Here is a 17,054-nt window from a genome sequence, read left to right as displayed (position 1 = left end):
CGACCCGGGGGGGCGGGGGGGCGGGGGGGCGGCTCGGCAGTGAATGGGCGGGGTCTGCCGCCGCTGGGCGGGGTCTGCCGCTGTTGGGGCGGGGCCGGCTGTGGCTGGTGCCGCGGGTCCGCTGTGAGCTGAGAGGGTGCTCCGCCCTCGTGTTTTGTGAGGTGCTAGAAGGAATCCGGTGGTGGAGGGGCGGGGCGGGTGGGCGTCAATGTGTGCTGGGGACCGAGGCTCAGGGTGGGGACACGGAACGTCCCCACGGACGCTGGGCACGGTCGCGCAGCAGCGCCCTGGAAAACGGTCATAGCGCTCTATTGAAAGTCAGGTGTCTTTTCCCTCAGTCGAAAGAACACCAGGGCTACAGAAGGTTCTTGGGTTGCCTGACACCGGGTTTGAATCTTCTCCTTCCTATTTTCGGCTGAGTGGCCTCTCTGCCTCAGTTTCCCCTTATGTGCCGGCCGACAGGTTTCCCCTGGAGGTTAGAGTTCGCCTAATTTCTAGTTGCATCCGCGGTTTTCAGCAGTCTCTGGGTTCTACCAGCCCTTTTCCTGTAGAAAGTGCTGAAGGTGCCAGATCCATGAACAAGGAAGCAGAAATTCACAGAAAAGCTTGAAAACAGCTGGCCTCGGTGTGGAAGTTGCACGTTTCTTAGGGAAGGTTTCTGGGGCATTGGTGTGTGGCCTGGAGTGGCTGGCTAGTCTCACTTCTTCCTCTTGAAGAGCCTTGTCATGTTTTGAGTTCTTTCTTTTCATTTTTCTTAATATATATATATATATTTTAATTTTTTTTAACGTTTATTTATTTTTGAGACAGGGAGAGACAGAGCATATATATTTTTAAGTTTACTCATGTATGTAATCTGTATGCCCAATGTGGGCAAACTCAGATCCCTGTTGTCAAGAGTCACATGCTCTCCGGACTGAGCCAGCCGGGCATCCTGAGCCTTGTCATGTCCTTTAGTGAAGGTAATGTGGATGTACGCCCCGTGCAAAAAAGCGACGTGTGTTTTCCAAAGACATCTCTCCGAGTTGTAGAGAGCACCCCCACACCGTCCTCGGTTCCACTGCCCACAAAGGTCTGAAGTTAGGGGCCTGAGTGGGCCGTGCTCTGCTGGGGGTACAGTGGTGAGGCAAAAATGCAGGATTCCTTTACTGTTTCCTTTTTTTGAAGACGGGGTGGGGGGAGAAGCCAAGGGAGGGCGACAGAGGATCCGAAGTGGGCTTCATGCTGTCAGCACAGAGCCCAACGCGGGGCTCGAACTCACGAACCGTGAGATCATGACCTGAGCCCAAGTTGGAGGCTTAACTGACTGACTAAGCCGCCCAGGCGCCCCGAGAATGCATGATCCTTGTCATCTTAGAATTACAGTGTAAGGGAGACGACTTTCAGGAATCAAAGTGTGCCATAAAAGTTCATTTATGATGGGTTCATAAATTCCAAGCCAAACCCTGCTCCCTTTCAGCGTGTGTGCATTTAGTCACTCTAAGGAATAGGATGTGGCAGAGGTGATGCTATGTCCCCTCCAAACCTAGGTCCTGAGAATGGGAAGCCTCCACCTGGCCTGCTGTCTCTTCTCTTGGATCACCGGCTCTGAAAGAAGCTAGCCACCGTGTCCTCGGGACACTCAAGCAATCTGTGGCAGGGTCCCGGTCGGGAGGAACTGAACTCCCCGGCCAACATCAGCACCGGGTTGTCAGACATGCTACACGGACATAGAACCACAGCCCACGTCCCGTGTCCCAAGAGGCCTCCGGAGAAAGCAAACATGCCCCCACCTTGACCCTGGATGTCCAGGCTCCAGAACTGTCAGAACTTTGTTGTCGAAGCCTCCCTGGTCTGTGGTATTCTGTTTATGACAGCCTTAGCAGACTAACACGATAGGGAAATACGTATAGTACACAGAGAAAGGCCTAGAAGGAGACACATGAAGGGCCATGAAAATAGGTTCTGAGGAGGGTAAGCAGTGCTGGTGTTGTTGATCAGAGAAAACTGTTTGCCGTAGAATTCGGTGGTAGGTTTGTGACTGTTCCCTGCAAAGTTCTTTCAACACTTCTATGTGTTTGACAATTGTATAGTAAATCATTGGGGATGGGGAGGACTCATCTCTGAAAATAAATCAAAGGCTCAAGCAAAGAATAATTACTTTTTCCTTTTATTTTAACCTTATATTTCAAGGTAAATGGTTGATTCTATAGACAAAAATTTTAGCTAATAAATGCAAAAGGATCAGTAAAAGTAAAGAAGCAACCTTTTGAGGGGCGCCTGGGTGGCTCAGTCGGTTGAACGCCCCACTTCAGCTCAGGTTATGATCTCACGGTTCGTGAGTTCGAGCCCTGCGACAGGCTCTTTGCTGACAGCTCAGAGCCTGGAGCCTGCTTCGGATTCTGTGTCTCCCTTCCCTCACTCATGATCTGTCTGTGTGTCTCTCTCTCTCAAAAATAAATAAACATTTTAAAAAAATTTAAAGAAGCGACCTTTTGTGGCCCGTACGAAATCACAATGTAAGCAGTGATCCATTCTTATAACCTGTGCTGTTCGCTGAGAACGATGTCCTGGGAGGAACCAGGGTCTGAATTTCAACATCTGGTTTGAAGGCCATAGTTCTCCCTCTAGGCACTACTTTAGTCACATCCTGCAAGATTATGTTGTGTTTTCTGCGAAAAAAATTTTTTTTATTTATATATTTTGAGAGAGAATGACATGGGAGGGGCAGAGACAGAACCCCAGGGAGGCTCCACACTGTGAGCGCAGCGCCCCAATCGGGGCTTGAACTCACGAACCTTGAGATCATGACCTGAGCCGAAACCAAGAGTCAGATGCTTAAACAACTGAGCTGCCCAGGCGCCCCTGAAAATGTTCTCTAATTTCCATTATGATTTCTTCTCAGACCCGTGGTTTATTTGGAAATGTGTCGTCAATTTCCAAATACTTGAGAATTTTCCAGACACGTTTCCAAAATTAGTTTCTTGCGTATTTACCTGGTGGCCAGAGACCATACTTTGTATGAAGTCAATCCTTTTTAAAATTTGAGATTTTGTTTTATGGCCATAGTGCGGTCCACCTTGGTGAATGTTCCTCGTGCGCTTGGAGCATACAGGTGGAGTGTTTCGTATACGGCAGGCCAGGCGGATGGTTAGCGTTGTTCAACTCTTCTAAAAGATTTCTGATCTGTGCTGGCTCTACCGTTGCTCAGAGAGATGATGAAACCTCCGATTCTACTGAAGGATTTGTCTTGTCCCTTCCTTCATGGGATGTCGAGTTCTGGAGCAGGTGCAGACACAGTGAGGGTTGCTTTGCCTTTGTTGATGAGTTGGCCCCCTCTACCATTTTTATTCCTGGTGATATGTCTTGGTCTGGAGTCTGTTGTGTCTGATACTATTATAGTAACTTCCAGCCTGCTTTTGATTAATGTTTGCATAGCGTCATGGATCCGATTGTGTCCCCTGAAAAGTCAAGTCCGGGTCTCAGCCCCCGGTACCTGTGAATGTGACCTTAACTGGAAAAAGGGTCTCTGCAGACGTCATCAAGTTGAGTGAGGTCACACTGGATTAGAGAGGGCCCCAGTGCAATGTCTGGGGTCCTTATGGGAAGTAGGATATCTGGAAAGAAACAGAAGGGAATGCCATGTGAGGATGGAGACCGAAAAAATGGTGAGTCCAGAGGCTAAGAAGAGAAACATCAAGGCTTGTGGGCAACCACCAGAAGCTAGGAGAGGCGCGGGCAGGGGTTTTCCCTCGGAGCATCCAGAAGAAACAAGCCTGCTGATGCCTTGATTTCCGATGTCTGGCCTTCAGAACTGAGAGAATAAATTTCTGTTATTTTTAGCCACCCAGTTGGTGTTCCTTGTAATCCCTATATAGCATGTTATTTAAAGAGGGTTTTACAGACAGTGTGTAGTGCGACCTTACTTTTTTAATCCAATCTGTTCATCTTTGCTTTGAATGGAAGTGTTTTTCTCATTTCCACCCGATGTAATTATAGCTCCAGTCGGGATCCAGTCCACCATTTTACTATTCCTTTTCTATTTGTTTTTTGTTCTTCTTCCCCTGGCCTTTAAAAAAAACTAATTGACAGTTCGTGTATAAGTGGCAGCATGCTACATGCACCGTAATACACTTTATTTCACTTAATTTATCAGAAGATCTATCTGCGTCGGTACATAGATTCGTGTCCTTTTTCACCTCAGTGTGGATTATCAAAGCCTAACTCAGATGTGTGGGTGTTACCCTCGTGCAAACCACATGCACTGGTTTGAGGGACAGAGTTAATAGACCCTTGTGGCCAACAAACCAAGGCAAAAATAAGATTTACTTGAGAGAGAGGAAAACCTGAAGTCTGGGCAGGGAATCCTTGTTCCTGCACGGGCGTGCTCCGTGATGTTGTGCCCCGCTTTACCGTGTTTCACAGATATTTTGGTTTCCACAAATTGGAGGTTTGTGGCTGCCTTGAGCAAGTTTGTTGGCGCATTTGCTCGTTTGGTGTCTCTGTGTCACATTTTGATAATTCTCCCAATGCTTTTTTGTTATAATGTGTCACGGTGATCTGTGACCGTGATCTTTGACGTTACCATCGTGATTGTTTTGGGGACCAGGAACCGCGTTCACGTAAGGGCAAACAAAATCGATAACCGTGTGTGTGCTGACCGCTTTCCCGACCGGCCGCTCCCCTTCTCCCTCCTCGTCCTCGGGCCTCCCTGTTTCCCGAGACACAGCAACACTGAAACTGGGCCACGTAATGACCCTACAGAGCCCTCTGGAGTCCCAGCGAAAGGAAGAGTCTCGCGTCTCTGACGTCAGATCACGAGCTACGGACGAGTAAGCTCGGTGAGGAAGGCGGAAACCGGGCCCCTCGCCCCGGACGCTTAGCCGGGTGGTCGGCGCAAAGGACACGCTCCGGAAGGAAATTAGCATGGGAAAGAATCAGCCTCCCCGTTTTAGCGGTCGGGACACAGGAGCGAACCAGCCACGGCATCCCCGTAAGCTACAGCCTAATCCAGAGCCACGCGCTGACTGCCTCAGTTGCACGAAGGAAGGCCGAGGCGGGGAGGAAGCTGCGGGAGGAGAGTCTGAAGCCAGCAGAGGCCGCGTCCAAGACGGAAGAGTGCACGGCGGTGTAGACGCGGCCGCAGGGGGTCCGGAAGATCCAGCTGCGACCGTTAACCAAGGGGACCGCACGCCACACGGGTCTTCAGGAGACGCCGTCGAGGACGTGCGTCAGGACGTGCGTCGTTGGAGAGACGTCAGCACCTGGCTTCCCAGCCTCACGGGACCGGCCGACCCTCCCGTCCGGGGCTGACGCAGCAGCCGGTGACCGCAAGCCGGGGCCAGTGCCCAGCGACCCGTCCCGAGTCCCAGGGCCCCGAGCGAGCACGCGGAGTGGGCGCTGCCTGTCCCCTGCCGACGGGACGCCGCCGCCCGCATGGCAGCGCGTCTGTGTGCGACGCCCCTGGTCACCCGAGAGCTCGGACGGACACGGGCAGTGAGACGGGCAGTGAGACGAGCGTGGTGTTCATGCCTGACTCGGCATCCGTCCTGCCGCCCGTGGACCGAGGAGTCGTTTCGGTCCTCGACACTTCTTTAACAGGCGCACTTCGTAAGGCTGTAGCTGCCACGGATGGTGCTTCCTCTGCTGGGAAAAGTCCGCCGAAAACCCGCCGGAAAGGAGTCCCCGTTCTCGATGCCACTAAGAACGTACGTGATTCGCAGGAAGAGGCCAAAATATCAGTTGCGACAGGAGTTTGGCAGAAGGCGATGCCAGCCCTCAGGGACGACCTCGAGGGGTTCGGGACACGGGCGAGGAAGTCCGTGCAGATGTGGGGGAACAGGAAGAGAACCAGAGCCAGAGGTGGAGCCTGCGGCTGGGGCTGGACGGCTTCCGTCTCACGCTTCACCAGACGAGGACCCGCTCCTTCCGGGTGAGCAAGTGAGGAGGTTTCTGGAGCTGGAACCCACTCCTGGTGAAGGCGCCGCGCGGACGGTCGAAATGACCGCAAAGGGTTGAGAACAGCGCGTAAACCGAGTCGCTAAAGCCGCAGCAGGTGTGAGCGGCCGGACCCCAGGCGTGAAGGAAGTTCTCCTGTGGGTACGATGCTATCGAACAGCATCGCACGCTACGGAGGGGCCTTTCGGGAAAGAGTCAGTCAGCACAGCAGACTCGATCGTCTCATTTCAGAACTTGCCAGAACCACCCCAGCCTCCGGCAACCTCCACCCTGACAGTCAGCAGCCGGCGGCCTCCAGGAAAACCTTCCACCGGCAGGAAGGTTACAGCCCGCTGCAGGCTTGGGTGATGGTTAGCATTTTTAGCAATAAGATATGTTTATTTTTAATTTTTTTTTTAATTTTTCAACATTTATTTATTTTTGAGAGACAGAGCATGAGCAGGGGAGGGGCAGAGAGAGAGGGAGTCACAGAAGCTGATGCAGGCTCCAGTCTCTGAGCTGTCAGCACAGAGCCCGATGTGGGGCATGAACCCACAAACGTGAGATCATGACCCGGGCCGAAGTCAGACACTTAACTGACTGAGCCACCCAGGCGCCCCTTATTTTTAAATTTTTAATTTTTTCGGGGGGGGGTTACTGGATTGTAGGTGATTTTAATTGTCTTTATTATTCTGTTGTGTTTTCAACAGTAAATGTGTGTTTTCTAACAAGAATAAATGATGTTATTTTTTAATATAATATATTGTCAAATTGGCTTCCAAACAATTTTTAATTTTTTTTAACGTTTATTCAGTTTTGAAAGAGAGAAGAGAGAGAGACAGAGCACGAGTGTGGGAGGGACAGAGACAGAGGGAGACACAGAATCCAAAGGAGGCTCCAGGCTCTGAGCTGTCAGCACAGAGCCCGACGCAGGGCTCCAACTCATGAGTGGTGAGACCATGACCTGAACCGAAATCAGATGCCCAACCGAGTGAGCCCCCCAGGTGGCCCAGTGATAGAGTATTTTTAAACTAAAGTAGGTACCTGTTTTTTTAGACATCATGCCATTGCACACTTACTAGACTGCATCGTAGTGTAAACATAGATTTTTATACGCCCCGGGAAACCAAAAAATTCATTTGCCTGACTTCTTTCTGATTGAGCTTCACTGCAGAGGTCTGGAAGCAAACTTGCAGCATCCCTGATACGCCTGTACTTTGAATAACCCGATTAGCTGCCCGGGTGTCTGTCCTTGAGCGACTGACCGGGAACACCTGGCAAAACCGTCCCTCTTGGTGGCGGCCACCCAGGAGCCTCGCAAGTGGAGCTGTGGACACCCAAGACCTCCTCTGCCCGTAGCTGTCCTTCAGCACGTCCCGCTGGCCTGGCCGGCGTGCGCCCTCTCTCTCCATCAGAGCGTCTCCAGATGCACCACAGCGGCCCAGTCCTACTGCCGACGTCTGGATGATGGCCTGTCTTTTACCAAAATGAGCACGCTCCCGCAGATGTCTGTCCACACGGTGTGAGTGCGCTTTATTTGGGGTTTGCCTCCATTCGGAGTCGCCCAGTGTAGCCCACCGAGTCACGTGTGCTACAGCCACGTCACGGAGGCGTTGCGCCACCAACATCCGGGGGAGGCTGCCTGCCCCGGAAGAGGCGGGGCCTCCAGCCTGCCGTCCCCCGTGGTGGTGGGCTGCCTCCACACCTCCCGCCCTCCCGGAGGGTCAGAAATACACTTGACGCGTGGGCAGAGTTGCTGTTAGGGCCTTTGATTACACCCAGCTCCTCAGGTCGGCAGCTGGCTGCGCTGCGGGCCATCCATCGGGAAGCACCCCGCGCCCCACCCCCGGGTCAGAGTCACGACCCCGGGCCACTCGGCTCCTCTGCTGCCAGGCAGCGTGGCCAGTTGCTGTGCTGCCAGAGGTAGTGTTTTCGTTTCCATCCGTTAGCCGTCGGATGATTAAAGAGGACGACATAGGTGAGGCAAACCCAACGTAACACTTCCTGAAGCAGACCGCCTCCGTTTGGAGAACCGCGAGATGGGGACAAAGAAGAACAAGGAAGAGAAAAAAAGGACATATCAGATCGGCTGGGGCCGCGTAGTCACCCTCGTTTGGGGCGAGAAGGAACAGGGAAATAAGGACGGAGCCCGGGTGGGCAGCGTGTGGGGACTGGGGGACAGTTTCTGGTCCCTTGGAGCACTTGCAGTGATCAGCAGTGATGGCACACGGGCAGAGGCGGCACCATCCATCCCGGGCCCGGAAAGCTAACAGCTCAAAACCTGATTTTAAAATGTAAATTCATTTTTTGTTGTAAGATTATCTTTTGAGAGACAGTGTGCGAGCAGGGGAGAGGCAGAGAGAGGGAGAGAGAATCCCAAGCAGCCTCCGACGGACAGCGGAGAGCCCATCGTGGGGCTCCAACCCACAAACCACGAGATCATGACCTGAGCCAAAGTCGTATGCTTTATTGACTGAGCCACCCAGGCCCCCCAAAATGTAAATTCATTGGAAGGAGACATTTAGGGCTCCCACGAAACCGTGAGTTTGATGGGCTAAATGTTCTGTCCCGCCCCCACCCCTGGGAAGCCCAGGGCTTGGGGCCCGGGAGGGCAGAGAGCCTCCCTCGCCTGCCGCCTGCCGCCTGATGTGGGCAGTTCACTTACTCTCACTGAGCCTGCTTTCTTGCCTGAAGCTGGATGGTAACAGTAGGCAGCTCCTAGGCCAGGGAGGACTCCCCGGAAGATAATGTGGATAACTTCTGCCTTTCTTTTCCTAGAGGCTTATCTGAAAAGAAAAGAGTATTTTCAAGAGGGCCCACTGGGTTCTGAAGGGTGGAGGTTACTCCTGGGTTTTAGAAAGAGGCTCAGAGCTGGGAAGTGTCTAATCCCTCAGCCCAGGAGGCAAGGACAGGGGTGAGGGAGAGCCCAAGGTGGCAGGGTCTCCAGCGGGGTGGCCAGGGGGGTGTCTGGCGTCCTTGCTGCCCCCTCGGCAAAGTCTCGGGAGCCCTGTTGCGCCAGAGGGGGCTGACGTCCCCCCTCACCTCCCAGCCGTGGGCCTGCCTGGGCTGTGTTGTCAGCATCGAGGCCCAAACACGACGGCCTGTAGGACTTCCCCTAAAAAAAAAGTGTGAAATTGGATTCCTGGTTAGCCAGTGAGTGAAGGCTTATTATCAGATTTATTGTGACAAATCTGATTTCGAACAAATCAGACGTTTGCCCATCTCTTACACTAGTTAAAGAACAGGGGCTGGTACATAGTGAGTGCTCGGTGAGCCCTTACAGCGTGCTTGGTGAGTGGTAGCCCTGACGGGCCGATGGCCTGACGTGGATCTGCCGTCCCGTGGCCGCGGGCCTGGGGTGAGAGACTCCCCTGCACGGAGGGGAGGCATCAGGGAAATGCATGCTGCCATCGTCACGGCTCATTCTAGTGGCTGCGAGCGTGTGGGTCGCGACTGTGAGTGGGAAGGAGGCGTCTGTGCCAGAGCGGGGGAAGAAAGGAAGGCAGACCAGGCAGGGGCTCTGGGCTCACCCTCTTTTGATGGTGCTCTGTGGACGGGCAGCATGTGGTTTCGTTTGAAGTGTGGGGAGGGCTGGCGCCCCCGGGTCGCCCGCCAGATGGCCGGACCGCATGCAGCGCCGAACTTCCTGGCTGTGAGCCGCCTTCTGGGGTGGGCAGCTGGGGGAGTTTCGACAGATCTGCGTGCCCACGAGGCCAGGCCTCCCGCGGGTCCAGCGATGCGCCCCTTCGCGGTCCGTCCTCCCCCTACCCCGCACCCCGCATTTGGGGAGGAGGTAGCTGAGCGGTGGGAAAGGAAAGTGAACACAGAGACAAAACCAGTGGTTTTTGTGGGAAAATTGAACACCAGCAGGGTGCTCTCCAAGCTTCCGCCTGCAGAATTGCTTTGTGTGTGCGTGCGTGCGAAGAGAGGCCGGGTTCCAGAACGCAGTGGCACTTGCCTTGTGATTTTTCCATCCGCTTGAAAGAGTCACGGAGGGAAGGGTCCAAGGTAGCTGCCAGGCCCGCGGTTCTCAAACGGTGGTCCTCAGAGCGCAGAAGTCCCCCGGGGGCCCCATGCCAGACCCGTCCCTACGCCCGTGACTCCAGTTTGTAAAACACTTAAAACTGTCCGGAAAGGACGATAAAGTTTCTTTACCACGCCCTTGTCTGTCTTTATGGATTTATAATATAGATGTATATGTAACAGGTACCTGGCTAAAATGTATATAGTGTTACATGTAGAATTTTAATTCTATATAGTATTTTATATGATGTTTATTACATAAGTAGTAAAATTATTACATAAATAGCATATTTATATATTGTTATAGTATTTACGGTACTTATGTCCGTACAAATATGTATAAAATACTATATGTAGTAAATGCAGAGAGGAAATATGTATAGTGATAAATATATAAGAAAGCTTAGAGTAAACGCATTTATATTAATATATATAAACTAATATATATATCCTACAAATTATATATATATATATATATACACTCCACAAATGGTCTAAAATACCATATATAGTAGAAGTATAAATCTATAAAGACAGGCAAGGGCATTATAAATGTAAGAATACATTATTTAGGAGCACCTGGGGGGCTCAGTCGGTTAAGCACCTGTCTCTTGATTTCGGTTCTCACAGTTTGTGAGTTCGAGCCCCACATCAGGCTCCATGCAGACAGTGCAGAGCCTGCTTGGGATTCTCTCTCCGTCTCTCTCTGTCCCTCTCCCTGCTCACATGTTCTCTCCTTCTCTCTCTCCCTCTCCCTCTCCCTCTCCCTCTCTCTCTCTCTCTCGAAATAAATAAGTTAAAAAATACATATTTCCTACACAGCGATGTATAGTAATGTGCATCACCAGAGAACAGAATGCACGTTTATGATCCCTATTTGTACATCTTTTCCTGGAATTTTCGCTTTTTTCCCATTATGTTTTTGAGATTAATTCATTTTCACGTACCATAGCTCATTCATTTCTGCTGAGTGACATTCCATTATAGACCACATCTTACTTTCTTTCTTCCTTTTTTTTTTTTAATTTTAAAGAGAGAGAGTGAGAGAGTGCACATGGGAGCCATGTGAGAGGCAAGAGGAGAGAGAATCTCAAGCAGGCTCCACACTCAATGCAGCACTTGACACGGGGCTCAGTCCCATGACCCCGGAATTGTGAGCTGAGCCGAAATCAAGAGTTAGACACAACAGGGGCACCTAGGTGGCTCAGTCGGTTAAGCGTCTGACTTTGGCTCAGGTCGTGATCTCGTGGTCCGTGAGTTCGAGCCCCGCGTCGGGCTCTGTGCTGACAGCGCAGAGCCTGGAGCCTGTTTCAGATTCTGTGTCTCCCTCTCTCTCTCTGACCCTCCCCCATTCATGCTCTGTCTCTCTCTGTCTCAAAAATAAAAATAAAAAAACGTTAAAAAAATTAAAAAAAAAAGAGTTAGACACAACGGACTGAACCACCCTGGCGCCCGAAGACCATATCCTAGTTCCTGGGTCCCTCCTCTGGCTCTTGGAAATTTGGGCTCTTTCCCTTGTTCGGTGCTGCAAACAATGCTGTGAAAAATGTTCTCACACGTGCGCACGAGCTCATCTGAAGACTGTCCGCATCGGGGGCTGGGCTGGGCGGGTCTCGCGTGGGGTGTCCTCAACTGTGTAGGATGATGGCATGTTTTCCCAAAGTAACTCCGTGTGCATAAATGTGAAATTCTGGTCGTGACATCACCGTTATGAGGCTACAGCTCCGTCCTGGGAGCCGCGAGAGTTTCGAGCCCCGTGGCCGACTGGGACGAGTAGCAGCGGCTCTGCCACTAACCCAGTGAGTGTCCGTGGATGGACCCTTATGCTCCTGTGGACCACGATTTGCTTGCCTGCTTGTAAGGGCCAAAAGAGGGGACCAAAGAGACGTGACAACTGATTCCAATGCCTCATCTTCACTGGATCCTGTACTGGAGGGAAAAAAACATGCTCTGATGCATGTCACGGACTGAACTGACAAAGCTGAGGACATCGGAATACAAACAGAAGATCAGATAAAAATACATTAACAGGGTTAAATTTGCTGAAGCTGATGACTGTTCCGAGGTGGTGGAAGACAATATCACTGTTCTAAGGAAACGTGTCTTGAGTATTTAGCGGTAGAGGGACATGATACACACAGCTTACTCTGAACGTATAAGTTAGGTTTGCAAGATGAAGGGTGTGGGGTTCCATGCTAAGGCCGGGGAACGTAAGGGGCGGGAAAACCTCACTCACCCAGGAAGATCGGGACCAAGAGCTACAGTTTCTTCTTTTGGGAGCTCTCGTTGACAAAGTCCCCCATAGGGAACAGGTGTTCGGAGATGTCTGTTCATATGAGTGCATGGTTGAACAAGTAAATGAACGAATAAATTGATAATTAAATAAAGGATGTGATATCTTGGCCGGACCACAGTTGTAGAGAGCCCCATGTGTTAATATTGACCTTTTCATGAAGTTTGATAGCCGGTGATGGCCTACCTTACTCCTACCACGGAGTACTTCAGCGCTGTCCAATAAAAATGTCACATGTGTGGGGAACCTGGGTGGATCAGTCGGTTGAGCATCCGACTCCGGCTCAGGTCATGATCTCACACTCCATGTGTTCAAGCCCGGCGTCGGGCTCTGTGCTGACAGTTCGGAGCCTGGGGCCTGCTTCGGATTCTGTGTCTCCCTCTCTCTCTGCCCCTACCCCACTTATGCTCTGTCTCTCTTAATAATAAATTTAAAAGGAAGGAAGGAATGAACGAAGGAAACAAGGAAGGAACGAAGGATGGCTGAACGGAAGGAAGGATTGATGGATGGATGAATAATACGTGGTATATCCATACAGTGGAATATTACTCAGGCTTAAAAAGGAAGGAAATTCGGGCACCTGTTACAACGTGGATGAACCTTGAGGACATGATGCTGAATGAAGTAAGCCAGACGCAGAAGGATCTCACTCTTCAGGGGTCTCTGGACTCATCAAAACCACAGAGACAGAGAGGAGATGGTGGTGCCGGGGGCTGGGGAAGGGGGTGGGGGTCAGTGTGTACTGGGAACAGGGTCTCAGTGTGGGAGGACGGAAAGTTCTGGAAGGGGACAGTTGCGATGTCTACACAACAGTATAAATTTTAATGCCACTGAACCGTGCACTGACAAAAGGTTAAGATGGCACATTCCATGTTATATATGCTTTAGCACGATAAAATGGTTTTATTAAAAACGTTACTATTGAAACCATCATTTCGGGGCCGTCTGCTTGTCTGCTGGCTGGGTACCCTCGAACAGGACGCCGAGCTGACAGCCTTGGTCTTCCGTGGGCACAGTGTGCTGGGTTCCCCGCTGTGTGTAAGGCACCGCGGAAGGACAAACATGTCACCGAAGAAGCCTGCAGAGGGAGCTCTCGGCCTTCCCTTTGCCGCTGACGACTGGAGGCTGCTGGTCACGCCTTTCCTCTTTGAATTCCTGACGTCCTAAGAAGCCCGAGACGCTTTGCTCCCCGAGGCATTGAGCTCCTCACTTGTTTCTCCAGGATGTCTCCTCTAAATGCGGCTGTCCTTAAGCTCACAGAGCAGGGATGGGGGTGGGGGGGAGGATAGGAGGACTCAAGGGGTCCGATGTGGCCCCAATTCCTCCAAACTGCTTCCCTTCTCACGTGACCAGGTCCCCCTTCTGCCCTCGGCCTCAGAGGTGCACCCGTTCCAGCTCGGGGCATGGTCAGCAATCAGTCCCTGTTCAACTCCAGGGACCTCGGGCAAGCTGTTTATCTCCTCTTCGCCCGATCCTGGCTGTAACGTAGGTTGAGAAGCTGACTTTGAAACAAGATCACGGTGGTCCTTGGGGGAGCATCTCTGCCTTGGTCCCGGCCGCACCCGGCTTGACCAGAACCCAGCTGTCTGGCCCCGCCGTGTGCTTAACATGCGTTAGCTCACGCAGCCCTTGGGATGACCGCGGAGGCAGGGACAGCTGTGTCCCCACGTGTGGACTGCTCCCCTCCGTCATGCTGGCCTGCCTCTCTTAGACACCGTGCCTTCGCTGTGTTCTTTCCTGAGGAGGGCTGGCAAGAAGGGAGAGTGGAGGTGGTGATGAGGCATCCCCGGGGCCAAGCAAGCTTCAGCAGCCCTTACCCTCGCCGGCTAATAGAGCAGCAATTCTCAGGAGGCCTAGGGATTTACAGAGCGCCAACTGCTAGCCATGCGTTGCCGTAAGTCCTTTCTAAGCAGCTCACCTAATCTTCGTGGCATTTAAAAAATTTTTTTTAATGTTTATTTGTTTGTGAGACAGAGAGAGACAGAACATGAAGGGGGGAGGGTCAGAGAGAGGGAGACACAGAATCTGAAACAGGCTCCGGGCTCTGAGTTACAAGCACAGAGCCCAACATGGGGCTCGAACTCACAGACCGTGAGATCATGACCTGAGCCGAAGTCGGACGCTTAACCGACTGAGCCACCCAGGCGCCCCAATCTTTGCAGCCTTTTTTAACACAAAGAGAAGTACAGAGCAAGATACAAACACTCATCCATTCACCCACAGGCAGATTTTTTAAGTGTTAATATTTTGTCGCATTTGCCTCAAAAATGTTCTTTCCAAGGGGGGAGGAATTTGATTGGTCCCCTGCCTATCGCTCCCAAATTTCATTTGCTCTCCTCTTCTGGAAAGAAGCTATCGTGTCTATGTAAATAATACATACGTTGTTTGGTATTTTTTAATTAAATTTTTATTAATTTGGTGCAGATTCACATGCAGCTGTGGGAGATGAAACACTTGGCCCGGTGTCCCCTAACGAGGCACAGCTATAGTGTCCTGTCACAACCAGAGGCTGACATTGACACATTCCGCCTGTCTTCAGATTCCCTCCGCTACCTGTCCTCATTTGTGTCTGCCTGTTCCCTCTCCACATAAACATAAATAGTTAAATAGTATACCATGCATGTCCTTTTGCAACACTGTGTCCTTTTCAAAATCTCTCCAACTTGGTACGTTCTGTTCTAGTTCATACAGTGTATAAATACGTGGGATTTATTATTCATTCTACATAGATATCAAAGTACTTTGGGTTTTTTTCTTTTTGGTTTATAAATAGCACCAGGGTGAAGAGTGTTGCACTTGTCGCCACAAGCTGTAGTTTAGAAAATGTGACCAGCAGTGGAATTTCCGGGTCATAAGGTACCTGCGTCCCACTTTATCAGACATCCACAAATCGCCCTGCAAAGCATCTCTACCAATTTACACTCCCTCTGCCGGTATCCACATATTTCCATGTCTCTTCATCTCGCGTGCAGAAAGGGGTCTCTGTCTCCTCGTTGCTCGAACTTGCCTTTCCCTGACGTAAGTAGACTTCTGATTAAAGCGGAAAGGGAAAAATTATCAAAAGCACCTGGAATTTCCAGCAGGGCTGGGGAACCAGGCTCAAAGCTAGGTAGACGGAAACGTGCCGGTCTGCGGAGAGCCAGACGGCGAGGACTGACGGCGAGGACTGTGACACCGGGTCACAGGTGTCAGTCACACCCCAGCACCACTGACGGTAGCCCCTGGATGCCGGTGGAAGCCGGGCCCCTTCTCCCCTTAGACGTGGGGAGCAGGTGCCGTGGCCCCCGTGAGTCATCACCTGGAGCCCACAGCCCCGGAGGGAAGCCTGGCCAGGCACAGCTGGGACATGTGTGCCCGACGCTGTACTTTCTACCGCGGAAAAGGCTCTCAGAGGAGAGAAACACAGACAGAAAGGTTCAGACGCCAAGTGGCCAACAAATAATAACAAATGTCCAGTATACCTAATTAGTAGTAAAGCTGACCGTCTTTTTATGTTTGTGGGCCTCTCAGATTCCTCTGTCAGTGAGCTGCCCCTACCTATCTTGTGCCTCGTATTGAGCGTACGTGCTCTTTGTACTCTGTTTAATCTTTAAACCTTTAATATATGTTGCGGTACCTTCTAATCTTTAACCCTCTTATGTGCGTTAAAGGATCGTCTTCCAGCCCGAGGCTTCTCTCTTCCCTCTGTTTGTGGTGTCTTTTGTCCACTTTGTCATGCTGGTACTTAGAATTATTAATAAAGAATTTTCTTTATTGTGTCCCGTGCGCCTCCCTGGCTGGAGGATGTGGCTACATGGGGTACTTGGATTCATTCTGCTGCAAACAAGTGAATTCTGGTTAACATGTAAAAACCCGTGTCATTAAAGGTCTTGAAGAGCTAAAGAGATAACGCAGAATCACTGTGCCGGAAGCAGCAGGAGAACGAAAGGCATTTGCCGGCCTGGGCGACCGTGAGCTTCAGCCGACGGCCTCGCGGTGCGTGGCCTCTCCCGATACATTATTGGGAAGTTAATAGAAAGCCACTGCCCCCTAAAACTAGGACCCCCCAAATGCTATATATCCAGGGCAAGAGGGAAGCCAGAACAAATTTGCTCTTTGCCGGTACAGCAAGGAATTTTGACACAGCAGAGACAGGGCCGGCCGGGGAGGAGCTGAGAAGCTTCACTGCCAACATGCCCTCGTGTGGACCTGGGGTCCAAACCCGGGTATCTTAACACCTTCAGCTTCAAAAGCGAAGGGGTCTCGGCCTGGTCGTCTGTCTCGGTGCCTCGTAGAAGCCAACATAAATTCTTTTCTTTTTTTCCAAGTAACACAGGGGTTTCCTCTCTTCTGCTAGTGTTTAGAGGTCACCCTTGAGCTAATTAACGTTCAGTCTTTCATGTTTTCTCATGTGCATTTAAGATTATACGTTTCCCTTTAAACATGGCTTTGTCTGCTTCTCTCGAGCTCCGATAAGGAGTGCTTTCATCATCAATTCCAAATAATCCGTCTTTCGTGATGCAGTGTTTTACCCTTCTGCACAAGGAGGAGATTTTTGGCTAGTGGTTTATTACAAGTTTTTATCGAGGTGGAATTTACACACAGGAAATGTACAGATCTTAGGTATTAGAGATCAAAGAGTTTTGACAAGCCCATATGCCAGTGCAACTAATACCCTCATCGAGAGCTAGAATGTTCTATCGCCCCGCATAATTCCCCCGTGCCCCCCTTCACAGTACTGAGCCGCCATCGTGACTTCCTTCAGTCTGAATCAGATTTCCTTTTCCTGGGTCGTCATATAGTTTTGCTTATTCTAGAATTTTCGACCGATGGAAAAATGTGT

This window comes from Lynx rufus, unplaced genomic scaffold, assembly GCF_022079265.1.
Source record: "Lynx rufus isolate CCGP_SWC_20201006 ecotype Redwood Valley unplaced genomic scaffold, mLynRuf1.p SCAF_27, whole genome shotgun sequence".
Taxonomy (NCBI): domain Eukaryota; kingdom Metazoa; phylum Chordata; class Mammalia; order Carnivora; family Felidae; genus Lynx; species Lynx rufus.
The sequence above is the reverse complement of the archived record's forward strand: the minus strand, read 5'-3'. Positions refer to the sequence as shown.